General features: G+C 42.7%; 1 pseudogene; it reads right to left on the bottom strand.

Moving 5' to 3' along the window:
• Nucleotides 1-8,629: 8,629 nt before the first annotated feature.
• On the bottom strand, nucleotides 8,630-11,241 carry LOC137238587 (uncharacterized; annotated as a pseudogene).
• Between the last annotated feature and the right edge of the window lie 490 nt (nucleotides 11,242-11,731).

Raw genomic sequence — 11,731 nt, 5'->3', positions numbered from 1 at the left:
CTTTTACTTTAACTTTCATTTTAACTTTAACTTTATTTTTAACTTAAACTTTAACTTTAACTTTAGTTTTAACTTTAACCTTAACTTTAACTTTAACTTTAAATTTATGATCCGGGGTGTACGTGAGCTTAGCACCTGCTAACAAGCCAACCTAATATAAACGCACGCAAGTCATTTTCTGTCAAAAATGTCTCATGCACATACAACTTGTATGAGAGCAACTCAAATTTAATTTGCTGCGTGAAAACCTAACTCGATTTCCAATTTTTGTTCTGCGTGACATATAGATTTGACGTTTGCACACATGCTTTACATTGTCGCAACACATGCTTATTTGGGTTAGGGCAAAAAACGCCGGTTGTTTGCGTGCGCTAAAAAAACGCAGTGCAGTTTTATTAGGTTGGCTTGTAAGCAACCATATATGTATACGATAAGCGATAGCACAATGGCTACTTCGTAAAAATCAACGACAGCTCTTTTAGTTTGATTTCGATGGTCGTACGGTGAGGAAGTGTCGCACGCGCGCTTAAAACAGAGTACCAAAGAGTGCGTGTGACACGTGTTCACCGTTAAAGCATTGAAATTAAATAAATAAACAAGTAAGGAAGGCTAAGTTCGGATGTAACCGAACATTACATACTCAGTTGAGAGCTGTGGAGACAAAGTAAGGGAAAATCACCATGTTGTAAAAAGAACCTAGGGTAACCCTGGAATGTGTTTGTATGACATGTGTATCAAATGGAAGGTATTAAAGAGTATTTTAAGAGGAAGTGGTCCATAGTTCTATAGATGGACGCCATTTAGGGATATCGCCATAAAGGTGGACCGGCCTGACTCTAGAATTTGTTTGCACGATATGGGTATCAAATGAAATGTGTTAATGAGTATTTTAAAAGGGAGTGGGCCTTAGTTCTATAGGTGGACGCCTTTTCGATATATCGCCATAAAGGTGGACCAGGGGTGACTCTAGAATTTGTTTGTACGATATGAGTATCAAATGAAAGGTGTTAATGAGTATTTTAAGAGGGCGTGGGCCTTAGTTCTATATGTGGATGCCTTTTCGAGATATCGCCATAAAGGTGGACCAGGGGTGACTCTAGAATTTGTTTGTACTATATGGGTATCAAATGAAAGGTGTTAATGAGTATTTTAAAACGGAGTGGGCCTTAGTTCTATAGGTGGACGCCTTTTCGGAATATCGTTATAAAAGTGGACCAGGGTTCACTCTAGAATGCGTTTGAACAATATGGGTATCAAACGAAAGGTGTTAATAAGTGTTTTAAAAGGGAGTGGGCCTTAGTTCTATGGGTGGACGCCTTTTCGGAATATCGTTATAAAAGTGGACCAGGGTTCACTCTAGAATGCGTTTGTACAATATGGGTATCAAATGAAAGGTATCAATGAGTATTTTAAAAGGGCGTGGGCCTTAGTTCTATAGGTGGACTCCTTTTCGAGATATCGCCATAAAGGTGGACCAGGGGTGACTCTAGAATGTGTTTGTACCATATACGTATCAAATTAAAGGTATTAATGAGGGTTTTAAAAGGGAGTGGCCCTTAGTTGTATATGTCAAGGCGTTTTCGAGATATCGACCAAAATGTAGACCAGGGTGATCCAGAACATCATCTGTCGGGTACCGCTAATTTATTTATATATGTAATAGCACGAACAGTATTCCTTCCAAGATTCCAAGGGCTTTTGATTTCGCCCTGCAAAACTTTTTCATTTTCTTCTACTTAATATGGTAGGTGTCACACCCATTTTACCAAGTTTTTTTCTAAAGTTATATTTTGCGTCAATAGACCAATACAATTACCATGTTTCATCCCTTTTTTCGTATTTGGTATATAATTATGGCATTTTTTTCATTTTTCGTAATTTTCGATATCGAAAAAGTGGGCGTGTTCATAGTCGGATTTCGGCCATTTTTTACGCTAATACAAAGCGAGTTCAGATAAGTACGTGAACTGAGGTTAGTAAAGATATATCGATTTTTGCTCAAGTTATCGTGTTAACGGCCGAGCGGAAGGACAGACGGTCGACTGTGTATAAAAACTGGGCGTGGATTCAACCGATTTCGCCCTTTTTCACAGAAAACAGTTATCGTCCTAGAGTCTAAGCCTCTACCAAATTTCACACGGATTGGTAAATTTTTGTTCGACTTATGGCATTAAAAGTATCGAAGGAGATGAGCAAATCTCCAAGTCCACTCAATCGTTAAATTAAAGCGAGTCAGCCGCAAGGGGCGACAGCTGGCTCCCTCAATTGAATGCCCCATAATCTCTATCTCACAAATTGGAAGAAGGTTAAACAATCTTACTGTCGGAGGACATGTGGATGGAAAGGAACGTTTACTGACTGTAGATACGGGTGCATCTCATTCCATCATTCGAGCGGATTTAGTCAACAAGAAGATAAGACCATTGCATGGAGCAAGATTGCGTACAGCCACTGGAGAAGACAGCACTATTCTAGGAGAAGTATCATGTGAAGTCGCAATTGGGAACGTCACGGTAGTACACAATTTTATAGTGGCAGAGATTGTTGATGAAATCATAATTGGAGTGGACTTCTTAATCGACCAGGGTATCAAGATCGACATGCAAAGCAAGACGATGCGATATAAGAACATGGATGTACCACTTAATTTCGGCTACGAGAGAGGCTACAGCAGTAAACGAGTGCTGGTGGAAGAGAGTCAGCGAATACCACCAAAATCCGAAGCAGTCATCTGGGCAAAGGTTGATGGAGTTGTTGGACAAACAAATTGTGGGTTGTCGAAGCAGCAAACAAATCAGCACTGAACATACTTGTAGGAAAAACCCTGGCTATGACAAAACAAGATGGACGTATTCCGGTAAGAGTACTCAATGAGTTCAATTCACCACTCAAACTGACTAAAGGAGCTATTTTGGGAAGATGCCAAGAGGCTGAAGTAGTTATTAACTGTGAACAGCTCCAGGAACACGTTTCAGCTAGTAATACTAATCTTTCAAATGACATCACGGCATGGACGCAGGGGCTAGAGGAAGCATATCAGAGTAAGGCAAAACAACTGCTCCTAAAGTACGCGAACATATTTGACCAGGATGGTTCTAAACCAGGCCGCACCAACGTTGTGAAACATCAAATTGACACTGGAGATGCGAGGCCGATCCGTCAAGCTCCACGTAGTGTTCCACTGGCGAAGCGGCAAGTTGTGAGTCAAATTATACAAGAAATGAGCGACAGCGGCGTCATCGAACCATCAGCTAGTCCCTGGAGCTCACCGGTAGTACTTGTAAAGAAGAAGGATGGAAAAATGAGGTTTTGCGTGGACTACCGGAAGTTGAGTGACGTTACGAAAAAGGATAGCTACCCATTGCCAAGAATTGAAGACACTCTGGACTCGCTCTCTGGTACGAAATGGTTTTCCACACTGGACTTGAAAAGCGGCTACTGGCAAGTGGAGGTAAAGGAGGAAGACAAAGAGAAAACAGCCTTCAGCGTCGAAGATGGTATTTGGCAATTTACAGTAATGCCCTTTGAACTATGTAATGCACCAGCTACTTTCGAGAGACTCATGGATCAGGTATTGAAAGGACTACATTGGAAAACATGCTTGGTGTACCTGGACGACATCATCGTATTACGCAAGAATTTCGATGAACATCTTAAGAACTTGGAGGAAGTTTTCCAAAGAATAGCTGGCGCTGGTCTGAAGTTAAGTCCCAAAAAGTGTGCGCTGTTTAAAAAGGAAGTAAATTATTTGGGTCACAAGGTAACGACAGAGGGCATCTGCACTGCGAACGAAAAGATAGAGGCTGTAAAGGATTGGCCAAGACCACAGAACCTACATGAATTAAGAAGTTTCCTTGGGCTGTGCACATATTACCGCCGATTTGTACAAAATTTTTCCAGCGTAGCCCATAGCCTCCATGAGCTTACAAGAAAAAATAAAGCTTTTGAATGGAAGAAGGAACAAGAAGTGGCTTTCCAAACATTGAAGGAGCGTTTATGCACTGCCCCAATGTTAGCATATCCGATTCCAGGAGCAACATTTATTCTAGATACAGATGCGAGTGGATATGCTATAGGAGGCGTTTTATCACAACTGGTCGATGGACAGGAGAAGGTAGTTGCATATTACAGCCGTTCGATTGGAAAACCAGAGAGGAACTACTGCGTTACGCGGAGAGAGCTGTTGGCATTGGTAGAGTGCGTTAAACATTTTCACAAATACCTCTACGGCCAGCGATTCCGTGTCAGGACAGATCACGCAGCTTTAAAATGGCTACTGCAGTTCCGTAATCCGGAAGGACAATTGGCACGGTGGATCGAGCGACTACAAAGCTATGACTTTTCCATTGAGCATCGAAAAGGTAGTACCCATGGAAATGCCGATGCAATGTCACGAAGACCATGTAGTTTGGAATGCAAGCACTGTTCAAAAGCCGAGGATAAAGAAGACATTATAGATGTCCGGCTAATGACTATAAAATGTACAGATGAATGGGACAAGGAACAGCTAAGAAAGTGCCAGCTAGAAGATGCAGATCTGTCACGTGTTATGCAAGGGCTCGAACGAAATGAAAGACCAAACAGAGAAGAGATGTCAGCAGAGAGTCCCATTACGAAGTCATATTGGGCACAGTGGAACAGTTTGGAATTGATATCCGGTTGCCTTCATCGAGTATGGGAGAGTAAGGATGGTAAATACAAGAATAAACTGATAGTTGTTCCCAGAAAGAGGATTCCTTATGTGCTCAGCGAGCTGCATAATGGTCCAAGCGGAGGTCATCTTGGAATCACGAAGACGCTCGAGAAGATTAAACAGAGATTCTATTGGGTTGGTTGCCGTCAGTCGGTTACTGAGTGGATTGCGAACTGCGAGGTTTGCAGCAGAGCGAAAGGGCCCAGAACACGAAGTCATGGCCAGATGAAGCAATATAACTCAGGTGCGCCATTTGAAAGGATCGCTATGGATGTCGCCGGTCCATTTCCTACTAGCAACGGCGGAAACAAATATGTACTGGTAGTTATGGATTATTTCGGCAAATGGCCAGAGGTATACCCAATCCCAAATCAAGAAGCGGAAACGGTAGCAGAAGTTTTTATAAACAATTGGGTTGCAAGGTATGGTGTACCAATGGAGTTACATTCTGACCAAGGCAGGAATTTCGAATCAGCTGTGTTCCAGGAAATGTGTAAGTCATTGGGCATTCGAAAAACACGGACAACTGCATTGCATCCTCAATCCGATGGTATGGTACAACGATTCAATAGAACATTAGAGGAGCACTTAAGGAAAGTAGTGGACAAGTACCATAAAGAACGGGATACCCGCATACCATTATTCTTGATGGCTTACCGATCAGCAGTGCATGAGACAACGGGCCAAACCCCTGCAAAAGTAATTTTTGGCAATGACCTTAGACTGCCATCTGATTTGAAGTTTGGGATAGATGCAAATGCGGAGAGAAATGTCAGGAAATCCACTAGTGATTTGGAAGAAGAGCTAAGAGAAATACGTGATCTGATAAGGCAACGAACAAAGATTATGAGTGACAAGATGAAAGCCAGATATGATAAAGCAATTAATTCAGAAGGTTTTCATGAAGGAGATTTGGTGCTGTTATACAACCCACAACGTAAAAAAGTTTGTCCCCGAAATTGCAGTGTAATTGGGAAGGCCCATACAAAGTTGTAAAACGGATCAACGATGTAGTGTACCGCATACAAACCATCGGTAAACCACGAACCAAAATGAAGGTGGTCCATTTGGAAAGGCTAGCAACGTTTAGATCGAGAGATTTGTCTGATCGGGACGATCAGACTTAGGTGGAGGGCAGTGTCACGGATATTAGCATCACTAAATTATCCCATCACTAAGGCGATGCTAAGGCCATGCCAAGCAGTATTTACGTTAATAATTAAATCAAGTATACACATATAAGGCAGCCCAGAGAGATGTCACACACAGATGCATTTACTTATATGCCTATGTGCGCAAACTACAAACATTCACATCAATAATTCAATCTTTATGTATCTACATAAACGAATAAATAATTGCGTCTACACATATGTACGTATACGAGCAGCGGAGCGGCAATGCATAAACACGTGCATATATCTTATCTGAGTTGTCACAAGAGAGAGCAATAATGTGTGCACGTAGTTGTGGCTGGCGATTTTGTAGCCGAAACAACTAGTAAGTTCTGGAAATCGAAGAGCCTAGAAGTATGCAGCGTAAACTATAAAAGCGGGGCAAGCGAGTAAGAAGTAATTCAGTTTGATTTGAGTTTTCAAGCAGTTGCGATTAAGACGATATCTAGCGAGCAATAGCAGTATTATTTTGAATAGTAGAGTTTCATTGAGCTATCAATCAGCGTGGTTATTAATCAAGCTATTCGTTGCACAGTTTGAGTGTACTGTGAAGTACTTTAATAAAGGCCATTTTGCATTATTACAAATTGGAGTTATTTATTCAACAGCTTAGTGATTCGAACTTAGCAGAGGATTGCAAATAAGAGGATTTGCAAGTAAATTCGTTACAATATATAAAATTGGGCAGGTTATCTTCCGATTTCGCTCATTTTCAATACCAATCTATTCTGGGGCCAGATATGCTCGTGTACCAAATTTGGTGAAGATATCTCAATATTTACTCAATTTATCATGTTAACGGACAGGCGAACGGGCGGACGGTCGGACATGGCTCAATAAAATTTTTTTTCAATACTGATGATTTTGATATATTGAAGTCTATATCTATCTCGGTTCCTTTATACCTGTACAACCAACCGTTATCCAATCAAAGTTATAATACCCTGTGTACAAGTACAGCTGGGTATAAAAAAACCAGAATTTGACAACAGAAGAAAGACAGCAAAAAGCAAGTCGCCCAGCATAAGCAACTCGGTGCCTGTGCGCTTTCGTCGTCAGCCCCTATTAGTCAAGTAAGTTTCAGCAGCAAAATTATTGTGTCTAAACAGCGACTAAGTGAAAACGGCAATGGCCCAACGGTGTGTCAATAGTGGCCTTCAAGCTTCATTTGTCAACGTGTTGGTAGTTTATTGGAATTGTTTTCGTTTGCCAAACAAAGGGAAATACATGAACACAAATTTTAAGCGTGAGTTTTGACCCGTACTGCTTTATCGACTTTGAGTCAGTAATGTGGCATGAGAAACCCTTTTGACTCCAACTGAACAGCGTGTCAGCTTCAGACAGATTTTGATTGCATTTATTTTGACCTGATGAAAACCAAGATAAAGCGATATACCCTAACGTGGAAGGGATTAAACGAAGGATACAAAAAAATATGGGATTGTTCGGAAACCTTCACAACATAAGCTTCAAGCCACAGTAATAACACACTCGCAAAGCTTGTAAGATCAATTTAAAAAATGTTTCTTTTGAACTTTACGCAAAGAATTTAATCCACCCAAAATGTTTCACGCGCTTAATCTTACTTGCTTATAAAAAAAATAAATGTAAGGCGCGATAATCTCCGAAGATATATAAGGCCGAGCTTCTCTTCCAATTTGCGTCGTGCTCCTCTTGATTTTCCCTACAAATTGGTCGGACGGGACCTGCATGTTTTATGTCGACACCGAACGGCATCTACAAGGCAGATGGGTTTTCACTAAGAGCTTTTACTTACTTAATTGGCGCTTAACGGTTTAAACGGTTATGGCCGCCAGTCGCTCCTTCTCTCTGCCAACCGGCACAAATTGGGAGTTCAAATCGTTTTCCAACTGGTCCTTCCAACGTAGTGGGGGCCGTGCTCTACCTCTGCTTCCATAGGCGGGTTCCGATAGAAACACTTTTTTGGCCGGAACGTCATCTTTCATTCGCAAACCATGGCATAGCCAGCGCAGCCGCTGCGTTTCAATTCGCTGGACTATGTTAATGTCTGCGTATAGCTCGTACAACTCATCGTTAAATCTTCTTCGGTACTCGCCATCTCCAACGCATAGAGGTCCATAAATCTTTCGAAGAACCCGCTTCATCTGATGTTGTCATGGTCCATGCTTCTGAACCATACAGCAGGACGGGAACGATAAGTGACTTGTAGAGTATGATTTTCGTTTGCCGGGAGAGGACTTTACTTTTCAGTTGCCTACCTAGTCCAAAGTAGCATATATTGGCAAGAGTGTTTAGGCCGATGATATCAATGTCTACGCATATGCCAGTAATTGCACGCTTTTATAGAATATTGTTCCAGAGCGGTTAAATTCTGCAGCTAGTATAATTTTCTCCAGCATCAAGTTAAAGAAATCGCACGATAGGGGGTCACCCTGTTTGAAACTTCTTTTAGTTTCGAACAGCTTGATGGTGTTGCTCAATTCGTCGTCAAAATGTCATTTTGCACAGCCGTATACGTTTTGCGGGTAAACCAAATTCAGACATAGCGGCATATAGGCAGCTCCTTTTCGTGCTGTCGCATGCGGCTTTAAAATCGACGAAGAGGTGGTGTGTGTCGATTCTTTTTTCGCGGGTTTTTTCCAAGATTTGACGCATTGTGAAAATCTGGTCAATGGTAGATTTACCAGGCCTGAAGCCGCACTGATAAGGTCCAATCAGCCGATTCACGGTGAGCTTCACTCTTTTGCACAATACACTTAACAGGACCTTATATGCTATATTAAGAAGGCTGATTCCGCGATAGTTGTTGCAGTTTGTAGTATTCCCCTTCTTGTGGACTGGGCAAAGAACACTTAGATTCCAACCGTCGGGCATGCACTCGTCCGCCCATATTTTGCTAAGAAGCTGCTGCATGCGCCTTACCAACTCGACGCCGCCGTACTTGAATAGCTCCGCAGGCAATCCATCAGCGCCCACGGCCTTGTTGTTTTTCAATCTGGTTATTGCTATTCTAACTTCGTCATAAGCGGGCGGGGGGACATATATTCCATCATCATCGATTGCGGGATCGGGTTCGTCATCCCTGCGCAGTGAATCGTTGCCTCAATTTAGGAGAGCAGAGAAGTGTTCCCTCCATAATCTAAGCACTCTCTGGACATCAGTTGCAAGGTTGCAGTTTTCGTTCCTACAGGAGTTTGCCCCTGTCTTAAAACCTTCCGTCTGTCGCCGAATTTTTTTGTAAAATTTTCGGGCGTTATTGGTTGCTAGCAGCTCAAGATCCTCGCACTCACGCCTTTCTTTCTCTGCTTTTTTCTTCCTCAAAAGGCGTCACGCTTCCCTTTTTAACTCGCGATAGCGTTCACACACACCTCTTGTTGCACTCGCTTTTAACGTAGCCCTGTAGGGAGCGCCTTTTCTTTCGGCTGCAACGCGACATCCTTCATCATACGAGTTGTTTTTCCGTGGCCGCCGGTAACCAATATTTTCCTCGGCGGCAGTACGAAGTGCTTTGGAGATATGCTCCAACTGCTCCTTCACGCTGAGTTGAACTCTCAGAGAGCAGGTGTGGGAGTCGAGTTGCGAAATCATTGGCAGTCTGTTGCGAGTGCAGCCTTTCAACGTCTAGATTTCCTTGTGTTTTTTGTTCCTTGGTTTTAACCGCGCAGAGGCTGATGCGTATTTTGGCTGCGACGAGATAATGATCCGAGTCGATGTTAGGTGCTCGGATCGTGCGCACATCTAAAATACTGGAGGCATGCCGTCCGTCTATCACAACGTCATTGATCTGATTGCGAGTATTTCGTTCGGGGGACAGCCATGTAGCTTGATGTATCTTCTTATGCATGAACCTCGTGCTGGATATGACCATTTTTCGAGCACCGGCAAAGTCAGTCAGCCTCAGTCCATTAGGAGAAGTTTCATTGTGTAGGTTGAACTTTCCTACTGTAGGGCATTTTAACCGAAAAGCTTTTCGCAGTAGAAATACACAGAAATAAACACTTTTTAAATTTAATGAAAATCGGTTCGGATGTATACATTCTGATAAGATTAAGTAACTTATAACGAAAAAACTAGTAAAATATTGACGGCCTACTTGCTGTACAAGGAAATATTTTTGGGACACCTGTGTCGCATATGCCTGAAGTGGTTAAAAATACGGTTATGTTGTTGTTGTAGCGATAAGTTTGCTCCCCGAAGGCTTTGGGGAGTGTTGTCGATGTGATGGTCCTTTGCCGGATATAGATCCGGTACGCTCCGGTAACACAACACCATTAAGGTGCTATCCCGACCATCTCGGGAACGATTTATGTGGCCACATTAAACCTTCAGGCCATCCCTCCCTCCCCACCCCCAAGTTCCATGAGGAGTCCGAGCATCGTCTGTTAGTCAAACAGGATTCGCCGCGGTTAAGTGAGGTTGACTATTGGGTTTGGAGAAGATATATATTGCGCTGGCAACCTGAAGGGTTGCGCTACACAGCCCCTTGAATCTGGTATTTTAGTCGCCTCTTACAACAGACAACTACCGCGGATATATTCTGACCCCCCGACCCGCTGGGGAAAAAATACGGTCATATTGTACACGTATCAAATACGGTCATATTGTACACGTATCCTATGTGAAGTTAATACCACGATTCAGCTGTACAAATATAGAAACGAACAATGAAGCACAATTAAATTTTCCTTTGAAAAATAATAGAATATACGCACTAATTTCATTTTGCTAGAATAAACATAAAAACCTTGAATTTGCTATTTCGGTAGAATAAAAGCTATTTATTTGTTTAACTGATTCAGAATTTGTATTACGCTTGACGCATTAACCATAAAAAATAAAAAAGAAAATAATGATAATTAGTGCTTGGCGCGATTTATCTCCATGAATATTTATGCCGAACGTCTCTTCAAATTTGCGTCTTGCTCCCTTTTGATTTTCCCTACAAATTGGCAGATGGGACATATATGTTTTACACCTTCTTTGCCCACCCTGGCGTTAAAGTCGCCAAGCACGACTTTTATATTATGGCCTGGGCAGCGCTCGTATGTCCCTTCTAATTGTTCATAAAAACCGTCTTTCATCTCCTCATCGTCTTTCTACTCTGTCGGTGCATGGGCGCAGATGAATGATATATTAAAAAACTTTGCTTTAATTCGGATAGCGGCGAGACGTTCCTCCACAGGCGTCAACGCCAGTACTTGGCGACAAAGTCTCTCTCCCACCACGAATCCAACGCCGAAACTCCGCTTATTTGTATGGCCACTCTAATAGATGTCACACTTCTTTATCTTCCTTCTACCTTCCTTCGTCCAACGCATTTCGTGATGGCGGTGATGTCATATTTTGCTTTGATGAGGACATCAACCAGCCGGGCACCTGCGCCAATCCCATTCAGGGAGCGGACGTTCCAGTTGCATACCCTCAATTCGTTGTCCTTCAAACGTTTGCCATTGTCTTCATCAATAGGAGCGTTTCTTTTTATCCGAGGCTTGTTGGTTCTTTACATTGGAGTGTGGTTTGACGTGGCGGGTTCCAAGCCCAGCGCACAATCCGGTCAGCGGAGGTGAAAATATTAATGGCACGTTTATATAGCTAGCCGCTTGATCCAAGACAGACGCCCGCTTGCAGCCGCACCTCGTTGTCGACAGACGCTGCTGATGAAAGATCCCCTGGGTATCCCTTAAACCGATTATATCAGAGTGGCCTAGCCAGGTTGTCGCCTTCTCACATTAGCTCACCACTAAACGGCTACCCAGAGGATACTTGGCCGCAGGCAACCGGAAGTAGTGAGCTGCTTGAACCGCATGCAAAAGAATCGCTCTGGCTATTTACAGGTGAATGGCGATCAGAAGTTTTGTTTTGCCCACTTTCGTGGCCTTTT

The sequence above is a fragment of the Eurosta solidaginis genome, chromosome 1, assembly GCF_040869045.1.
Source record: "Eurosta solidaginis isolate ZX-2024a chromosome 1, ASM4086904v1, whole genome shotgun sequence".
Lineage (NCBI taxonomy): Eukaryota > Metazoa > Arthropoda > Insecta > Diptera > Tephritidae > Eurosta > Eurosta solidaginis.
This window is presented reverse-complemented; position numbering and strand designations above follow the sequence as displayed.